Source organism: Microcaecilia unicolor, chromosome 2 (genome assembly GCF_901765095.1).
Source record: "Microcaecilia unicolor chromosome 2, aMicUni1.1, whole genome shotgun sequence".
NCBI classification, from domain to species: domain Eukaryota; kingdom Metazoa; phylum Chordata; class Amphibia; order Gymnophiona; family Siphonopidae; genus Microcaecilia; species Microcaecilia unicolor.
In genome coordinates, this window is record NC_044032.1 from 73,486,489 (window position 1) to 73,502,013 (window position 15,525).

At 44.5% G+C, this 15,525-nt stretch overlaps 1 protein-coding gene across 1 annotated transcript in view; it reads left to right on the forward strand.

Moving 5' to 3' along the window:
* Positions 1 to 15,525, forward strand: part of NIPBL (NIPBL cohesin loading factor) — a 1,064,356-nt gene that overhangs the window by 994,512 nt on the left and 54,319 nt on the right.

The window sequence follows — 15,525 nt, forward strand, 5'->3', positions numbered from 1 at the left end:
GCTTGAATACCTTCTACACTTATCAAAGTGTGGTCTCAAGACCAACTCCGTAAGAGGTCACCTTAGTGCAATTAATGCTTATCATCAACGTTTAGAGGTTAAGCTTATCTCTGGATAGCCTTTAGTAGTTCGCTTTATGAGAGGTTTGCTTTTGTTAAAGCCCCCTGTCAAACCTCCACCAGTGTCATGGGATCTCAACGTCATTCTCACCCAGCTGATGAAAGTTCCTTTTCAGCCACTGAATTCCTGCCATCTGAAGTACTTGACATGGAAGGTCTTTTTCTTGGTGACTTACTTCAGCTCGTAGAGTCAGTGAGCTCCAAGCCCTGGTAGTGCATGTACCTTATATCAAGTTTCATCATAACAGAGTAGTCTTCCGCACTCACCCTAAGTTCTTGCAGAAGGTGGTGTCGGAGTTCCATCTGAACCAGTCAATTGTCTTGTCAACATTCTTTCCCCATCCTCATACCCGCCCTGCTGAACGTCAGTTGCACACCTTGAACTGCAAGAGAGCATTGGCCTTTTACGTGGAGTGGACAAAGCCCTACAAACAGCCCGCCCAATTGTTTGTTTCTTTTGATCCCAACAGGAGAGGAGTTGCCATCGGAAAACGCACAATCTCTAATTGGCTAGCGGATTGTTTATCTTTTACTTATGCCCAAGCTGTTCTGACTCTAGAGGGCCATGTCACGGCTCATAATGTCAGAGCCATGGCTGCGTCAGTGGCTCAATTGAAGTCAGCCTCTATTGAAGAGATTTGCAAGGCTGCAGCGTCATTAGTCCACACATTCACATCCCACTACTGCCTTCAGCAGGATACCCGATGTGACAGTCAGTTTGGGCAGTTGGTACTGCAGAATCTGTTTGGGGTTTAGAATCCAACTCCACCCTCCACCCTCTGTTCTGTTCCAGGCTGCACTCTCACTTAGTTGTGTTTCTTTTTAGGTCAATCTAGGTTTATGTCCTCGCCGTTGCGAGGCCCAGTTGACCAATATTCATTGTTTTGAGTGAGCTTGGGGGCTAGGGATACCCCAGTTGTGAGAACAAGCAGCCTGCTTGTCCTCGGAGAAAGTGTAGATACATACCTGTAGCAGGTATTCTCTGAGGACAGAAGGCTGATTGTTCTCACAAACCCACCCTCCTCCCCTTTGGAGTTGTTTTCAGTTTTCTTTTTTGCTTTCTATTAAACTGATGAGGGCACACTCGACTGAGCGTTCTGCAAATGGTGCTGGCAGTGTGTTCCCTCAGGTTGTTGTGCCTCTAAGCGGCTCACGTGGTTATCTTTTCAGGGTAAACTTCTCTTTGGAGAGGATTTGGAAAAGATTGTTAAGGATTTGGGTGACTCCAAGGGTCAGCATCTCCCAGAAGACAGAGCTAGATCAGCTCCCCGGACTGGATCTATGCGTCCTCATTTTAGAGTGGTTCGCTGTTATTACCCCGGTTGTCCTGTGACTAACTTTCCGCGGGGCCATTTCCACAGCATTCATCCTTTCAAGGAGATAAGTGGTCCGCGGTCTCCTCGCGGCCAGGAACTATAGGTAGCACAGCTCACTGATGGGGCGCCGGTCCACTCCTCGGTTACCAGGATTGGGTGTCGGCTGACTCTCTTCTTCAACGAGTGCGGCAAAATTACTTAAGACCACTTGGTCTTGGATATTATCAGAGAGGGTTACAAGCTAGAGTTCGCGTCTTCCATAGGAGATGTGTTTTTGGAGTCCCGATATGCTCCCTCCTCCAAGCGGGTGACATTCGACACCACTCTCTGCTCCCTGTTGGATCTTGGAGCAGTGATTCCTGTGCCACCTCTCGAGGAGCGAACAGGACACTATTCCATTTATTTCATGGTGCCTCGCAAAGGAGGTTCCTTTCTGCCCATTCTCGATCTCTGCAAGGTAAACCAGTTCTTGAGAGTTCTGCGTTTTTCCATGGAAATGTTGCAGTCTGTCTTGGCAGCTGTTCAACTGGGAGAATTCCTCACAGCATTGGATCTCAAAGAAGCTTATCTCCTCATCCCCATTTGGCCTCCTCGTCAGCTTTTTCTGCATTTTGCCATTCTGGCCCGTCATTTCCAGTTTTGGGCAATGCCCTTTGGCCTCGCTACTGCTTCATGGTCATTCTCCAAGGTCATGGTGGTAGTAGCAGCGTTCCTGCAGAAGGAAGGAATCAGAGTCCATCCCTACCTGGACGACTGGTTGATTCGAGCAGATTCGGCACAGGAGTGTCTCAGGGCAACCAGCCAGGTCATTGTTCTGCTGCAGTCTCTGGGTTGGGTTCTCAACCTGTCCAACAGTTATCTGGTTCCCTATCAACAGTTGGACTACCTGGGGGCTCACTTCGATACGAAGCTTGGATGTGTCTTTTTTTGTGGAAGAGCAGATAAGCTCTGCTCTCAGGTTTCCAATCTGCAGCGGTTGGCGAGTCCCTGAGCCTGAGACTACATTCAGGTTTTGAAGGCCAAGGCTCACATTCTCAATCCTCTCTTCTCTGAAGATGGTCTCCAGTCTCTCAGGATTATCTACCAAGGCTACCGTGGCTTCCCTGGGCGCAGCGCAATATGACCTGGTGGCTTCACGGTCCCCACTTGCGGAAGGGCATGTCCCTGACAGCTCCGCAGTGGGTAGTCATAGTTATGGATGCCAGTCTTTCTGGTTGGGGGGCTCATTTTCTTCGCCGTTGTGCCCAGGGAACTTGGTCGGCGATAGAAGCGGCTTGGCCAATCAATCACCTGGAACTAAACCAGACTTGAATGCCCTGCAGACATTTCAGCTCCTGTTATTGGGTAAGGAGGTTCGTGTGTTTTCAGAATACATGATGGCAGTAGCTTATATCAATCAGCAGGGTGGCACTCAGAGTCCAGCTCTAGTGACCAAGACAGATCGCCGCCTCCGGTGGGCGAAGGCTCACCTTCTTTGTCTGTCGGCAGCACACATGGTTGGACAATCCCATGTGCAAGCGGATTTTCTCAGTCATCATTCCCTGGATTTAGCGGAATGGGAAATGTCTACAGAGGCATTTCGGTTGATTTGTCGAAAATGGGGCACGCCGGCGATGGGCCTCATGGCGACTCAGGTGAATGCCAAGGTGCCCATCTTCTTCAGCAGATGGAAGGAGCCCGGGTCTGCAGGACTAGACACACTTCTTCAGCCTTGGCCAAAGGAAACTCTTCTCTAAGTGTTTTCCCCGTGGTCCTTGATCGAACTGGTGCTGCTCCACATCGGACGACACCCAGGGCTGGTCATTCTGGTGGCTTCGGATTGGCCCTGGTGCCCGTGGTATGCGGACTTGGAATGGCTTCTTGTGGAACCACCCTCTTGGTCCCTTAGTCTTCTCTGCCTTTTTCAGAGATGGATGCAGATAGAGGATCCCAACTGCTTTGGTCTTACGGCCTGGCTCTTGAGTGGGCGCTTCTGAGGAAGAAGGGCTATTCAGAGGTGTTCATAACTACCTTGTTGCAGGCTCGCAATTGGTCTACCTTGACAGCATATGCTCACATTTGGCACACCTTTGTGGTGTGAAGCCCGCGCTTAGTCTCCTTTTCAGGCGTCAGTTGCTCAACAGTCTTTTTGCAGGACAGCTTGCAGAAAGGGTTAGCCTACAAGGGTTAGCAGAGTGCCGGGTTCTTGCCTGGCTGCTTATCCGAATGTTGTGCAGTTCTTGCGCGAGGTGCTTCATCTGAACCATCCTTTGCATCAGCCCTGTCTGTCCTGGAATCTTAATTTTGTTTTCAGGGCCTTGCAAGGTCCGCCTTTTGAGCCTTCGCGTAAGGCTTCAAATGAAGACCTTACTTTGAAGGCAGTATTTTTGGTAGGTATGGCGTTGGCTCGTAGGGTCTCTGAGATTCAAGCTCTCTCATGTCGTGATCCTTTCTTAAGTTTTCGGAAGCAGGGGTTACCTGTGCCCTCTTTTTTGCCAAAGGACATATTGGCTTTTCACCTTAATCAGCCTCTTTTTCTTCCTTCTTTTTGGGAGGAGGATTATCCCTCAGATTTCCAGAAACTTTGGGTTTTTTTGGATGTTCGTCTGGTCCTTTCTTGCTATCTGTGGATGTCTAATGACTTTCGACGGACTGATCATCTGTGTTTCTGTCATGTTCCCTCCGCAGTGATGCGGCTTCTAAGCCTACTATCACTCAATGGTATAAGGAAGTGATTTTGTCTGCGTACCTGTTGTGTGGTCAGCTAGCACCAGGGACTTTGCAAGCCAATTCTACTAGGGCACCATTGAATTTGTGGGCGGAGACTTCTGTCCCTGGATGAGATCTGTCAGGCTGCTGCTTGGGCCTCATTGCACACCTTTTCAGAGCATTACAGAGTAAATGTGGTTGCCAGATCTGATTCTGTAAAGGACCTCCCATGCAAATTTTGCTAGTTGTGGCCAGTATGTTTGCTTGTTTTTCCAAAAAATCAAAATATCTTTGTAGGCATCACTTAAGCATAAATAACAGTCCAGTTCATTAACAGGCTTCAAAGTAGAAAATGGCATGGGGACAAAGTTTGTACCCATCCCCGCGTCGTTCTCTAGTGAAGAGTGCTCAGGTGAGACTGGAAAAAAGTAGAGAATCAAGTTGCTGTCTTTCAGAAGGTTGAATCTGCTGTTGTAAAAGATAAAACGTTTGCTGATAGACGCTTGGAGATTTTTAAAAATTCCTTTCGTTATTTGAATTTACTTTTTTTAAACTTTCCAAAACACCCTATGCTGTCACCTAGAGAAGTTCTTTAAAAATATCTGGAAGAAATATTACATATTCCCAATGAAACATTGCCCCCCTTTGGCTAAAGTTTATTTTATTTCCTCTAAAACTTTACATCAGAAGAAAAGAGATGCTTCCATTGGTGTAGCTAACAACACAAGGTAGTTTGGATTTAACAGTTTTTTTAAGAAAGTTCTGATTCTGAAGCAGTCAGCCGTGCTACCCTTATTACCACCTTTGTGTTTCCTCAAGATTGTGATCATATTTTGAGTTTAAAAGTGATAACTTTATGGGACATTAGGTCTGTTTTTTTCCGGATCTTACTAAATCAGCTTAAGAGAGATGGAAGATGTTTTTGACATTTAGACAACGAGTCCAGTCCATCACTTTTCGGCTTCGATATCTATGTAAATGTGTGGTTGTTTTGGCAACTACCAGATATGTGTTTTTTGATCCAGACTATTTGAGGTTTTTGGTAGACGCTAAATAATTGAAGCATTTGTTAATGTAGATATATATATTTTCTCTGGGTTGAGGATAATAACTCCTGTGGAAGATATGCAGTATGGTCCAGCTTAACCTCTCACTTGTACCTTAGTATTTCTTTATTTGTCCCTGTTACTTCAAGGGAGTATTTCTTATCTTGGATCTCCTAATTGTGGATTAAGTAGCACAAGTTTCCGGTGATTTAAAATGCATTTAATGCTTTTCTTATTTGTATTGCTTTTTCTGATTTGCTGCGCAGTGTTTTGTTTGTATATTAATTTGTAAATGCAAATTTTAAAAAAGAACTCCAGAGAGGCTCAAAAAGAGAAGATTTTTGGAGCCAGATCTAAATCGTCAATATTGATATCAGTATCAGCCTCAGCATCTGCACCAGCTTTGGAAGCGTCAGTCCCTATTTGCTACCAAGACCACGTCTGACACTAGGAGTGGATGTGCATCGAGTGGGTATCCACCTGCCTTGACACCAGCTGCTGTAAAGGGCCCCCAGGATCGTTCAGCATTGGACCCACATTGATGAGGAGTGTGGCTTCGATGACATCCTTCTCAGCACTGAGTGACGTTGATGTTCAGCATCATGAGAAGAACAAGAAGCACAAGCATCATTCCCACTCGACACATGGTGCCGGGAGCTTCAGGGCATCGAGAACCTCGGTACCCAAGAAGCGTTGATGCCGAGAGGAGTGCTTCCCCTCTATTTAAGAGGTGCCTTCATGCCACTTTCCTGGTAGCCAGGCCCAGTTTCTGCCATGGCACAAACAGCTCTGCAGGCTATCTCAGAACTGGCGCCCCAGCCTTTACTGATGTCGACCCTCGATAAACAGATCTGGGCCATGCTGCAAGAACATTTGGCAGGGCTTCTTGAGGAGTAAAGTCCATCAGCACTGGGGGCGCTTGCAACATCCATGACTCTCTCTGCCTGCCTTGCAGAACCCTCAGCCTTTGGTATGGTCACTGACAGCATTGCCGTATGGAGCATCACTGTCAACACCTACCCATGCAGGTACCCCCTCAACATAGGCACCCGGTATAAGAGGCTTGGAGAGGCTAAGCCTCCCCTGCTGTGCTCTGAGGGGTTTAAATTGTTGATTTACCTCCATCCTCACAGCAGGAGCTGCAGTGAAAGCCCTCTAGCCTTGTGTAACCAGTTGTAGAAATTGGTTTATGGTTTGTTTACCTTACTGCTGGGAGAGCAAGGGGGGTTGGCTGGAGGTGTCTTGGGTTGCCAGGGAGATATTTAATGAGGATGACTTCCTGACCTGCACTGAGGACAGATAGCAGCAGAATCGGATACTGGGCCAGCATGATCAGAAAAAGTCACCAGACAACAAGGGTAGACAAGATCATTTTATTTTCATTATAGTGTTTGGAATATGTCCACTTTGAGAATCAGGTGCTCAACATTAAAAGTTTATATTTATTTACTTATTTATGGCATTTTATCCCACATTAAACATGAATTAGGGTGTTTTGTGGCTCTACATGAGAATTGTGATGATATGATCCCTTGTTTCATATTGTTGACGGTCTGCATTTTCCGTATGGGTGGTATATTGGTGTATTAGGTTCTGCCCAGTGTAATATTTATGGTACAGTAAGGTTCTTAGTGTGTTTTTGCACAAAGTTGTGCATAGTGTTTTGCAGTTGAGCAATTGTGCTTAGAATATGCTTTGAGCAACCACTTTATTCTTTGACATATGATACATATCTAATATCTAAATTTAATAAAAGGTATTAATTGTGACTTTTATTTTTATTTTATTTTTTTTCTGTGTTATCAGACAATTATAGATTTAAGCTCCACCCCTAACCCCGCCCCCTTTAGCTTCTCCAAACAGTTGGGCCACCAACCGCCTATGCCCCTCAACCTCTGTAGAAGAAGCTTCTCCGGAGTCTAGAGGCGAACCTGGATCTCAGTGCCATTCCAAACGTATATGATTCCTCTCATGAAGGTACTTTTTGGAAATGGAATCTTATGGAATGTCATCAGACTCCTCTCCTCCTTGGGGAAGGTGGAAATTTCCACCTGAGAGTCTTTCCTTCCCTGCTTTTGTTACAGAGATGACGTATTAAGTTGGGGATGGAGGACAAGCCCAGGGCTGAGATGTTTGAGGTTCTGGACTACAACTCTTCTCCTAGAGAGGCTGTGACTGTCCCTCTTTGCAGGATCCTTTTGTGATGTTCAGGTGAAGAATTGGGAGTCCCCTCTGTGTGTTCAAGTTTTTCCCAAAAAGATTGACGACATGTATTGGATTCAAAGTGCACCTGGATTTGATAGGCCACAGTTGCCTTATCACTCCTTGGTGGTTGAATCTGTGCACAAGCAAACCAGGAGTTCCAGGAACTTTGCCTTGGCTCCCCCAGGCAGAGAGGCCCAGACACTGGATTCATTTTGGTGTAAGATGTATCAGACCTCGATGCTCGTTTCCCAAATTCAATCTTGCCAGCTCTACATGAGCCTTTACTTTTTACTACTCGAGTCTTTGGTGCACAGTATGCTTGACTTAGTGGACACTCTCCCATTGGAGCAAGCTGAGTCACTTTGCCAGTCGGCCAGAAAGCAAAAGAACTGTCGTAAATTTCTGGCCTGAGGTGCCTTTGACGTAGCATCCAGGATCTCTCCTCAAAGTATAGCGATGCATAAACTCTCATATAGCTCCACAGTCGAAGCAGGGGGCGAGCTTTTGCTTGGCTTCAAGAGAGCATAGCCACCATCAAACTCACCGTGCCGGACAACGTTTTTCCAAGCCAGGTGGCACCTTGTAACCTTCAGCTGATGAGTTCTTCAAATAGTCCATCTTAGTTACGCTCTACAGTGGCGAAAGAGCCACAAAATTGTCCACTGCCTTGGTGAAAGAAACCACCAATTGCCCAGCAGGAGCGACTGACTTCAGTTCTCCTCACAGCGACGTTCTGGTAGAGGAACTGTCCTCCCTTCTCAAGGCACATGCAGTCGAATCCGTTCCACCAGGAGAAGAAGGGAAGGGATTCTGTTCCAGGTACCACCTTATGCCAGAGAAGAAGGGAGGGTTTTGTCCCATCCTAGACCTTAGGGTCCTGAACAAATATCTGGTCAAAGCAATTCAGGATGGTTTCCCTAGTCTTTTACCCTCTGTGTCAGGAGGTCTTCGGGATGTGGAACTGGACCGTCCAGCACAGGATAGTTCTCATAGCCACGTACCTGGTGGGAAAACTCAACAGCCTAGCTGGTAGACTGAGCAAGGTAATGCAACCTCACTAGTAGTCTCTCAGCATGGACGTTACCCAGGAGATTTTCCAAGAGTGGGGCACTCCCTCTTTGTCACAAAGTCACACATAATCACAAAGTCCGTACTGCTCCGGGCTCAGGTTACACAATAGACTAGCATTGGATGCCTTTCTCCTTCATTGAGGAACGGTTCTGTATGCTTATCCTCCCATTCCTCTCATAGGGATGACTCTGCTGAAACTCATGCAAGACCAGGAAACCGTGATCCTGATCACCATAGGCGGTCGGTGGCCCAACTGTTTGGGGAGACTAAAGGGGGCAGGGTTAGGGTGGGGCCAGGGGTGGAGCTTAAATCCATAGTTGTCTGATAACACACACAAAAAATAAATAAATAAAAATAAAAGTCACAATACCTTTTAGTAAATTTAGATATTAAATATGTATTATATGTCAAAGAATAAAGTGGTTGTTCAAAGCATATACTAACCACAATCGCTCAACTACAAAACACTATGCACAACTTTGTTTTTCTGATCATGCTGGCCCAGTATCCGATTCTGCTGCTATTTGTTCTCTTAACTCCGTTTCCAGGGCTTCCTTTCCATTTATTTCTTTACTTTCTGCCTTTTTTCTTCATTTTTTTTTTTTTAATAATCTTTATTTATTAAATTTTACATTTATATCAATATAACATAAATGTAGGAAATACAGAAAAACTTATTACAAAGCAAGAGAATTACCTGCAAGTTTGAGTCAAAAATATTTCTAATTTTTACTTTGTCCACAACATAATGAATCAAGAGCTAGGAAATTCTAACATTAAAGTATTTAAATAAGGGGAAACAGAAAGAAAAAAAAAAAAAAAGAGAGAGAAAAGGAAAAAAAATAAATCTCTCTTTCCCCCTTCTTCTCCCCTTCTTCCCTCTCTTCCCCCTCTTTCCCCTTCCTATTTTAAGTGAGCGGACGGGAATTACAAACAGCCACAGCCGATTCTAACAGCATTACCTTAATTACGGGTACTATTCCTGGGGTATAACATTCTTTTCCTTTGCTTCAATGAAATCTAGTAATTTCTTAGGGTTAAAAAAAAGGTAGCTCACCAAATTCAAGGTAATACAACATTTACATGGAAATTTCAAAATAAAAGTGCCACCTAATTTTAAAACCCGTGGTTTATACATCAAAAATTCCTTTCTTTTCTTCTGAGTGACTCGCGCCAAATCAGGGAAAATTTGTATTCTTTGACCCATGAATAAATCCTTCATATGCCTGAAATATAACTGCAAGATGTTATTGCGGTCAAGTTCAAGTGCGAATGTCACCAGCAATGTAGTGCGTTCGGTAATTAAATCAAGAGAAGACTCCAGGAATTCTGTGAGGTTCAATTCCATGGTAGGAGACGCCTGAGGTTTGTCTTTAGGTAATGAAAATGTCCCAGTAATATACTGGGTTCTCGTTATAGGGGGATAACCCTCTTCTGAGAGTCCCAGTATATCTTTGAAATATTTTTTCAACATATCCAATGCATTAATTAAAGGAGATTTGGGGAAATTCAAAAATCTCAAGTTACTCCTCCGTCCATTATTCTCAAGGTATTCCAATTTTCGATCCTGGATTTCTCGTTCCTTAATTAAAGCCTCTGTTAAATTTTGTAATTTCTCAATCTGTCCTTCAATTTTTTGAGTCTTAACATTCTGCTCTTGAACTTGTTCAGCCATTAATTGATTAGATTTCTTTATATCGGTGATTTCATTTTTTAAAGAAGAATTCAGCAGAAGTAGATTGTTATTTACTCCCTGGATAGCATCCCACAATATATTCATTGTAACCACTGCAGGTCTTTTCAAAACTCCAGTACTCACGGCCTCGATCTCCCGGTCAGTTCTAGCAGATCCTCGAAGAGAGTCCTGCATTGCTGTTCCTCTGTCCGGGGTAGATGTGCTCGTGGGTCCTCCCTCAACAACCTCTGTAGAACCAGAATTCTCCAATGGTTCCAGTCGTTGTGACCCCAGGAGCAACAAATCGCTTCCAGGTCGCGGAGGTGCAGTGTGAGAGGGAGGGCTGAGCGTTACTCCCTCAATGCTGCACTCGGCTCTCAACCGGGCTGAGTTCATCGAAGTGGGTGTCCGAGTTCCAGGGACGCCAACCGCAAAAGTGTCCAGAGTCGTCTGGTGAGTGGTGGAAATAGTCTGCGGGACCACGGAGGTAGGAACCGCCACCTTTCCTTTTCTCTTCCCCATCGATAGTTTAGAGAAAATTCCGCTACAGCAGCGCGTCTGTGGAAAACCTCAGGAGCGGGCTAACCCGACATCCGTTCACGACGCCATCTTGATTCGGGTTTTTCTTCATTTCTTGTCCTCGCTCCCCTGCCCCCCCCCCCCTCCAGCCATCCTTACCCACCCATTGATTCTCTCCTCTCCCCTGCCCCCCCTCCAGCCATCCACACCCACCCACCCATTGATTCTCTCCTCTCTGTTCCCGGGCAGATTTTCTGACAGGAGCTGCTCATCCAATCAGAGAGCTCTATTTGAATGCAGATTAACATACAGACACTCTAATGAGAATTTTTAGTCAAAAACACTAGCTAAACCCTTCGTTTTTGGATCAAAGTTCACATTTTTGATCAGAGCCATGCCCTAACATTAAGGCTGTAAACATTTCCAACAATTTTTACCCATAAATATGCAAATGAGAACCTCCCAAAAACGGACTAATTTGCATATGGCTTGAGCAAATTTGAGTACATAGCATACCAATCCCACTTCCTAGCACCTAAATTCTGCAATTAGATTTAATGCAAATACTTTTAAAACTTATATTTAACACTTTTAAAATTTCAGGGGTCAGTGCAAGTGTGAACTGCTCATGTGCAGGAATTCATGATCCTAGTTAAATATCTCCCTGGCAACCCAGGACACCTCCAGCCAACCCCCCCTGCTCTGCTCTTCCAGCAGTAAGATAATCAAATTACAACTGGTTATACACAAGGCTAGAGACAGCTTTCACTGAAGCTGCTGCTATTTAACCCCCCCACCCCCCCCCCCAGAGCAGCAGGACTGGCAGGAGAACTACTACTAATACTATTTAGCATTTCTATAGAAACAGCTGATCCATCCTGCTGTGGCTGGGGAGGCATAGCCTCCCCAAGCCTCTTATACCGGGCACCTATGCTGATTACCCCGTATTGTTCCAGGCGGATATGGTTCTCACTTCTGGAGTTATCTTCCGAAGAACCATGGAGATTGTACTGTTTTCTTACTCTCATCATACAAATCGAGGGCCTGAATCAGCTAAGAATGTTTTCTGTATTTTACAATGTCTAAGTAATAGGGGACAACAGTTTTTACATTTTTATTTTATTGTCTTGTTTTGTTAAGTTTGTTTTTATTTTTTACTGTGTATGTTTTACTTTTGTATCCCGCCTAGACTGGCTGGATAGTGTAATATTTAAATAAATAAAACCCAACCTCCAGTCTCTGGCCTTCACGGCCTGGATGTTGAGATCATAGAATTTGCCTCCTTGAATCTCCCAAAGGGCGTCTCCAAGACCTTACTTGCTTCCAGGAAAGATTTTACTAAGAGGTGTTATACTTTAAGATGTAGGAGGTTTGCTGTCTGGTATGAGATCAAGGCCCTAGATCCTCTTTCGTGCCTTACACAGGACCTGCTTGAACACTTTCTGCACCTCTCCGACACTGGTCTCAGCTCTGTAAGGATTCACCTCAGTCTATCTCTGGACAGCCTCTAGTTGTTCAATTCATGTGAGGTTTGCTTTTGTCAAAGCCCCCTGTCAAACCTCCACCTGTGTCATAGGACTTCAACGTCGTCCTTTCCCAGCTGATGAAAGCTCCTTTTGAGCCACTGGATTCCTGTCCTCTGAAGTACTTGACCTGGAAGATCTTGTTTTTGGTGGCAGTTACTTCAGCTCGCAGGGTCAGTGAGCTTCAGGCTGTAATAGTAGAGTGTAGTTCTCTGAGCTCACCCTAAGTTCCTCCCTGTGTCAGAATTCCATCTTAACCAGTCAATTGTCCTGCCAACATTCTTCCCAAGACCTCATGCCCATCCTTGCGAAAGCACACTGCACACCTTGGTCTGCAAGCAAGCGTTGGCCTTCTACCTAGAGTGGACTAAGCCCTATAGACAGCCCACTCAACTTTTGTTTCTTTTGATTCCAACAGGATAGGAGTATCCATGGGTAAATGCACTGTTTCAATTTGGTTGGTAGACTACATCTTTTTCACTTATGCCCAGGCAGGGCTGACTCTGGAGGACCATGTCACGGCTCATAATGTCAGAGCCATGGCTGCTTCGGTAGCCCACATAAGATCAGTCTCCATTGAAAAGATTTTCAAGGCTGCAACGTGGTCTTCAGTCCACATATTCACATTCCACTACTGCCTTGGACAGAGCACCTGACGCAACAGTCAGTTTAGACAGACATAAAAACATAAGAGTAGCCATACTGGGTCAGTCCAATGGTCCATCTAGGCCAGTATCCTGTTTTCCAAACAGTGGCTAAGCCAGGTCACAAGAAACTGGCAGAAATTGTGGCAACACTCTATACTACGTCCCAGGGTAAGTAGTTGCTTCCCATGTCTGCCTCAATAGCAGGCAGTGGACTTTTCCTCCAGGAATTTGTCCAAATTTTTTTTAAACCCAGATACGCTAACTGCTATTTCCAGAGCTTAACTATTCGTTGAGTGAAAATGTATTTCCTCCTGTGTGCTTTAAAAGTATTTCCATGTAACTTCCTCGAGTGTCCCGTAGTCTTTGTACTTTTAGAATGAGTGAAAAATCGATTTACTTCTTCTCGTTCTACACCACTCAGGATTTTGTAGACCTCAATTATATCTCCTCTAATCCGTCTCTTTTCCAACCTGAAGAGCCCTAACCTCTTTAGCCTTTCCTCATGCGAGAGGAGTTCCATCCCCTTTATCATTTTGGTTCTCTTCTTTGAACCTTTTCTAATTCCGCTATATCTTTTTTGAGATATGGCGACCAGAACTGAACGCAATACTCAAGGTGCAGGCACATCATGGAGCGATACAAAGGCATTATATTGTTTTCAGTCTTATTCACCATCACTTTCCTAATAATTCCTAGCATCCTATTTGCTTTTTTGACCACCGCCACACACTGAACAGAAGATTTCAGTGAATTATCTACAACACCACCCAGATCTTTTTTCTTGAGCGCTGACCCCCAAGATGGACCCTAGCATCAGGTAACTATGATTCGGATTATTCTTTCCAATGTGCATCACCTTGCATTTGTCCACGTTAAATTTCATCTGCCATTTGGATGCCCAGTCTTCCAATTTCGTACGGTCTTCCTGCAATATTTCACAGTCCACACGTGTTTTAGCAACCTTGAATAGTTTTGTATCATCTGCAGATTTGATCACATCACTCGTTCCGATTTCCATATCATTTATAAATATGTTTAATAGTACCGGTCCCAGTACAGATCCCTTCAGCACGCCACCCTCCTCCATTGAGAGAAATTACCATTTAACTCTACCCTCTGTTTTCTGTCCAATAACCAATTCCTGATCCATACCAAAAAACTTGCCTACTATCCCATGACTCTTTAATTTTCTCAGGAGTCTCTCATGAGGAACTTTTTCAAAACCTTTCTGAAAATCTGCAGAATTTGTTTGGGTTCTAGAATTCAATTCCACCCTCCTAGGCCTGTTTTATTCTGTTCCAGTCTGCACCTTCACAAACATCTATCTATATAAAACTCACCCTCAACGTTCTATTAGCTGCTGACGTCACTGAAGCCAAGGTTCGTATGTTCGAAGCTCTGAAGCCTCGAAAATCACAGTCCCTCGCGTCAAACGTTATGACGTTGACGGCGGAGGCGGAGCAATTCACCGCCCTCGCGACAAACGTTATGACGTTGAGGGCGGAGGCGGAGCAATTCAGCCACATCGACGACGGGTGGGGGGGGGGAGCCACAGGAAAGCCTTGCTAGCGCCCGTTTCATTGGCTCCAGAAACGGGCCTTTTTTTACTAGTGGTATATATAATTTCAGGTTAGTTGACCACCTTGGCCTCAACGTTGCGAGTCCCTTTTATCCTCATGTTGTTGTTTTCAGTGAGTGTGGTAGCTAAGGATTTCCATATGTAAGATTAATATGGCATGCTTGTTCTCCAAGAAAGCAAAGTTACTTTTACCTGTAGCAGGTATTCTTCAAGGACAGCAAGCCAATTATTTTCACATATCCTCCCATTTCCCCTAGACGTTGAATTTAGTTTTTTTTGCTATATTATAGAATTTCTGGTCCCGTGTAGGGAGTTAGGCAAGAAGGCACCCGTGCATGCACAGTGGGAGTGCTGGTTTAAGATCTTAAATGGAAAGTATGCTTGGCATCATTTCCGCACCGGTCTCCATGGATGACATCACCCACATATGAGAATAGTTGTCCTGCTACAGGAAGTAATTTGCTTAACACAGTAAGTTTCTGTACAAGCCAAAGTATATACTGGAAACACTTGTGCGAATAAAGAATGTTCAAAGCTATATCCCAGCACCCTTTCCTACTCCTTTCAGTGATTCAAAGCTAGATCCCAACGTACAACGTGTCTTGTATTCTCTCAACATATGTACATATCACAAATATTTCCAAAATGTTCAGATATTTAAGTTTCTGACACATCTTTATATTTCTAAATTCATGTCAGACTTCTTTTTACTATCCATAGAGTTATAAATCTGTCTGTATGTAGTACATGTTGTGATGCTATTAAAGGTGATGGCTAGCCTATATCATTATCTCTCTCAAAATGCTTTTAATCTGGTACTACTGATTTATGTTTATAAAATACTTGAACACATAAATATATGCATACATATGTGTTTAACTGTATGTTAGTTTTCACATTATATAATGTCTGCATCATCCATTGCATATATATATATATATATATATATATATATATATATAATAATAATTCTCACCTCCAACGTTCTGTGCTTGGGACCGTGGATCCCTGGAGGTGGTCTGCTAGGCAGACACGCACTGATGTCACTGACGTCATGACAGCTGATTCCAAGGCAAGGGGAGGAGTAGGGAAACGCGCAGCATGTTTCCCTACTCATCCCCCTGCCTCGGAATGATC